Below are 5,874 nucleotides of genomic sequence, written 5' to 3'. Positions count from 1 at the left end.
TAACTTGGCTAAATCAATGCAAGAATATTGATGAATTTGTGATCTTTTGTTGGGATAAACCGCTGGAAACTTGTGGCCAAAAAACTACATCTCTTCTCTAATTTTATATAGGGACCGAAGGTCAAAGAATCTTAAAATGTAAGCACCCCCACTTTCTTATTGAAAAAAGAACAATGAAAAAATTGAGGAAGGCCATGGATACTTTCATCAAAACTAATAACATCAGAAATGATAGATTCCTCTTTTTCTCTTTGAATCAAGATAGTTGAATCCGTTGAAAGCTTTTATGGAAAACTTATTGAACAAGCCGACGACTGCATTCTTAGTGATGAAGAGACTACACTAATTCATGACACATTCACCCTGAATTTGCTGGATTATGAGACGCAAAGGAAACTACTCAAAGAGAAAGTAGCACCTCCTAAAGCGCTAGAAAACGCAATCCATTTGGAAATGGGAAAACAAAATCAGCAAAAATATCAACCGAAACTCGAAAAAAAACAAACTCAGTCAGTAAATACAGTTCAAACCAGTTCGCGAAGATGCGCAGAAAATCTAAAAGGATACAATCTCAAATATGACCACCACAACAAACCAGCATCAATCAAATTGAATCAAAAACAAAAAAGTGACTAAGAAGAATCAGAAAACTACATCACTAGCTATAGGGAGCTATATGAACAAGTGCAAAACTCAAATTATGATATAGTGACTCGGATAACTACGTTGCCGTTATCTCAAGAAAGACGGCAAACAAATTAGAGCCTTTTAACAGCAAAATCCAGTTTGGCAATATCTCCTCAAAATCCATGACCGATTCCCGTAGCGTCTGCAGAATCATCACCAAATGTCTTGCCAAAAAAATATTAAGAACTGCCCCTGCAAATCGATGGACTATTCAACAGATGAGAAAGATTGGAAAACTTTGTCAAATGAAACAACCAAGGTCCCGAGAAAGCTTGTCACGACAGTTACATAAAATCACTGGTCTTGTGACGATGCATATCTCATTGTGGTATATGACGGCCGGAACAACATCATAAGACGGAATCTGTTCAAAAGCTTTGGATTAGCAGTTATTCAACAACAAAAAAAGTGTAAAATCGTTAATAATATAGAAAATTCTACATGCAAAATTAAACAAGCAACTGCGTCGCAATTTCTCGAACTTTTTTCCAGAAAAATTTGTCGCATTCCGATTAACCTACAACCTAGATTTACACCTAGACTACACCTAGATTTTCAACCTAGACCAAAAAACTGCTTGCTATATTGACAGGAAAATACGCAACACTAAAAATGGGATGAAGCCCGCCTAAAAGAGATAGGCCTCTACATTTATTTGTACTGGAGGGAAATGAGCGTCAAGAACAGCTGCCTCTGATTGGATGAAAAATTGATTTCCGCAAGGCCACCTAAGATGCAGTACTAGAACACATTTACTCTACTCAACCGGGCAGTTTCGGGATGCTTTCTCTGCACCGAATATCTGTCGGACATATATTCGTTGCAATATTTTAGCAAAAGCTGGTGAATGTAAAACGTGCACTGATATTGGTAAAAATTTAAAACCAGTGACTCTGCATAGCAAAGGGTCACCTCTAAATAAATGCAAAGAAACAACCGAATAAATACGAATAGATTGAAAACCAAAATGAAATTGAGCAATATTTTCTACTAGGCATAGGTAAGTATTCTATATATCCCACAGGAGAACACTAAAAAATGTTTTCAGCCCAGATATTGTTAAATTTTTAGCAGACGTATATAAATAAAGAGACCCAAGATCTATTAGACTATAACAAGCTATGTGTTTAACTAGAAAAAAAATTGTATAATTTAAAACTGATTAAACAAAAAAATTATATTGAACCCATTTAAGCATCTGCTAATGATCATATGGCAGTCCGGCATGTTGAATTTCTTGTGCAAACAAATAAAGACAATTATCATGCATGAAGACTTATTAAAACAACTTAACTTAGAACATGCAATATGTGCAATTATACAAAAACAAAGAATAGCCAACCAAAAACAATAAACTTACCCCATTTTGAGGGACATTTTGATGGAAAATTTAGCACACCAACATTTAATATAACAACTAAACTAGACAGCAAAGATCTTAGTTATAATAAGATAATTAAAACTTATTTAGAAGAAGATACAATTGTCAGTCATTCATACCTCTCAGAAAAACAATGGGTGGACACGGACATGCGCAGCAAATTAGAGGCAGAAAAATTCTTTTGTGCCGCAAAAATTAAGGCATACGCGGAACAAAAAATATGCAGGACAATGAAAAGAGGTTAATGTGATCGAGGTTATTGCACACCCCATTCAGAGAACAGAACGAAGGGTACAGGTGCAAATTGCAAGGAAATTCTATAGCAGAAGACGCCAAAATTACAACGTCGATGGGCTGTATCAAATTTTTGCGCCAGACAGTACGGTATGCAAAATAAGCCTAACCACAAGTATTATCAAAGAAACGAATAAACAGATGTCATAGTCAGATTTTTCATTATAGTGAAATTCAGGACCAAGCGCGAACAATCTACTGCACTAGCCAAGTATACAGACAGACGACCGCCAAAAATAAACGAGAAAACATTAGAGAAAAATAATCAAAGCGACAAGAAAAAGCTGATGAGAATAAACCTCTGTTTCAAAATGATGGAACAATCCAAAAAACCAGCAGATGATGTGAGCAATGTATTCTCTGCCCGCTCATGTTGTGCCATCACCAGCAAAATTGAGCACCAAAGATACGAATGCCAAAACGAGATTCAAAAAACAACAAAGATTTTGAAGATAGACCGGAAATAACACAAATTTTATGTTTTAACCCTGAACAGACAACTGCGGCGCTATAAAATAACCCAACCTGCTATTTCAACTTCAACCGCTCCGCAATTGACACCCAATTGTGAAAAAACAAAAAAACAGCAAAAGTAAGCGATACCTCTGACTCAGAACTTTTCTCTGTCAGAAGGTGCAGGGAAATTTTATTGAGAATATCCAGAATACGCAAGGATGTAATGAACAAATTCCAGAAACTAGCACCGCATTTATAGGTACATGTTCACTACGCAACCCAAATGAGAGATGGACGTAAGGCTTAAAGCAGAATATCCCTACGGATCGCAAAATGACTGGCAACGGAGCAGAACGTTGCGGATCATGAACTTGATTAAAAACAACATCGTTGATTTGAAATCAAAAATTTTCATTAAATAAATTAAAAATATACCAATATTCAACCGGTAAGATCTATTTTTGACGTTATTTTTTTTTACTGTGTTAATGAACATTTTCCCGCAAAGGAGAAAAGGAGAATGCCATACGGGCTGAATATTGAGAATAATAATCCTTACCGCATTTTGTTCATTTTCGTCAATTTTACCTTTAATTTTGATTTAGTTCAAAACTTCATATTGTCTTAGTTTGTTCATTCTATTAGACAAGAAACTGTCTGTTCCGATAGTAAAACAATTGAAATTTTTGTCGTGCTGCATGATCAACTCATGGTATTCTTAATTTTCTTTTGAGCAGTAAATTGCAAAAACTTTTCATATCTCTCATTTCACTGCTAAAGTTCAGTTGTAGTTTAAACTTTGTCATTCGCTCTTCAAAAGTGATGTTAGAATTTCAAGTTCTCTTTCGCGACGCAAAATCCAAATACAATTACAGAAATCTAATAATCGCTTAAGCCTAAATAGCAAACGCTACGCAATCTCCAATCACTAAGTAAATGAACGTCATTCACAGTGCAAATGGACTAATCCTAACTTAATCAGCATAACAATCTCTAAAGGATAAATTCCTTCCCTCACATAAACAATTTTCTGGTCTGAAAATTGTCAGAAACCGAATATGGTATAAAAGATGGAAGATTGCGGTTGCTCTTTTCAAATCAGCCATACAAGCGTTTTGGCACGTATTAACAAAAACTTTCTAATTGTGAACGCAAAGTAAGCCAACGTAAAAGAAAGCAGACATAAAAGCCGGCGGAAATTTTTATTATTTACGTAATCTATCAGAATAATATTTAGTTGACCAAATAAATACATACTCAGCATTGCACAGTTATTTATATACTAATCCAATGCACAAAAAAAACAAAGTTGTCTATTTTTAGACACGTATCGAGTACGGGCCTCAGTGAAGCGGAACGCTTTCCATGGCCATGCCTTTAATCGACTGTTGAATGTAACGCGGGTGGGTTATCGAAGTGAAGCACGCGCCGAGCCCACTGGCCCCCAGGGGCAACTTACAGTACGGCCATCCCGATACTTTTCGGCTTACTTGACCTCAGTATCAAAATTCGGGTCATCTCGGCAAACTCTTGACCCTCTCCGTTGCTAAAAGTTCTAGCCGCATAGAACGAAGACTAGCGTCTCAAATGACTACTTCAAATAGTATGTAACCAGACGAAATGAGGATGAATCCGAAATCGGACCCGGAAACTCAATATCAAAGATTGTAGTCTTTCCGACGACAGAAGTGCAACAGAAGCGAGTGAAGAAAACCAAGTACTGCGAACACAAAAAGTAAAACTAAGGAAACAGGGTTAAAACCAAGAAAAACATCAAACTGAAAAATTGGGAGAATCAGACAGAGCACATTAAACGCTGGCAGTCGGAAGAACACAAGTTGTTTTCGAATGGCACAGTTGTGAAGAGCACAAAAGTGGTTGAATAAAGAACACTCCACTACGGCACGAATACAACTGCAACAATTTTATATTTATTTCCTCTAAACTTTTCTTCCATTCAAAAAATTGCCAACAGCTTTGTAACTTGTTGATGAGCAGGAAAACGGCGCAGCGATCAACAATGGGAGGAAGAGTTAACTATTTTTTCCGACTGCGGTTAGGGCCTTGCTCAGTTACGTCCAATTTTTCTTATTGTTTTCTGCTTTACTACAAAAAATACAATATCGAAAGCATCCGAACAACTGGAAGTGTTCTGAGTTATTGGCCAGCCGCTAACCTAGTCAATTCGGGGCCGTGTAGATCACAGCTGTCGTCAATGCCTTTTTGTGTAATTACTGACCAACGGCAGCATTTTCTACAACAGCAGTTTTATCATCATATTCTTTTAAGTTCGAAATGGTACAGTTGTAAAAATGCAAATACAAAAAGAAGAACCTGGCTGACCACATATCGAATCCCTGCTCCTTCAATTTCTTTTTAAGTTGCTTATCGATACGGCTATCAGATTTTGGTTTACACGCCTCAAGGCAATCACAACTTCCTTCTTTCTGGATGTTCCACTGATCTAAAGAAATTTAAAAAATCCATTTGATTATCAAATTAAATCTCTGCTACGCGCGGTTTGTTTTCAGTGGTTTTATGGTTCAGGTCAGCGTAGCGTTTTTGTTCAGCAAATTCTATATTTTGATACTTTTTTAAGGCTTTTTCCAGTCAGAAACAAACCAAAGTTTAAAATTTTTTGCCTCTTTTTTTGTTAACCGTTCCTTTTCTCTTATCAGTCTGATTTCAACATTGAACCACGATTAAAGCAGGGCCAGGCAACCTAGTCCCACCTTTAATGGCATTGAGCCGAAAGTTAAAAAATCTGATTGGAAAGCTGAATTTGTGCGGCATTGTACTCGAGAATTACCGCGGACCGCTATGACAATTTAAAAATTTGGCGCTTCGTTTCGAAACCGTTGAATACAGACTGCCGTTCTCCAATTTTTTTTCGGGGCAATTTGAAAATTGTAAGATTGAAACATTAGAATGAAAAAATTGCAGCTAAAGATGTTAACCTAGTGCAGTGAACTATTACCTACCAGCCCTAGAACATTGACACAAGTGGGTTCAAGCCCAACCAACGCCCATCGAAGAAATTGTCACACACTTTTGAC

This window comes from Convolutriloba macropyga, chromosome 13 (genome assembly GCF_964194025.1).
Source record: "Convolutriloba macropyga chromosome 13, txConMacr16.3, whole genome shotgun sequence".
Lineage (NCBI taxonomy): Eukaryota > Metazoa > Xenacoelomorpha > Acoela > Convolutidae > Convolutriloba > Convolutriloba macropyga.
This window is presented reverse-complemented; position numbering follows the sequence as displayed.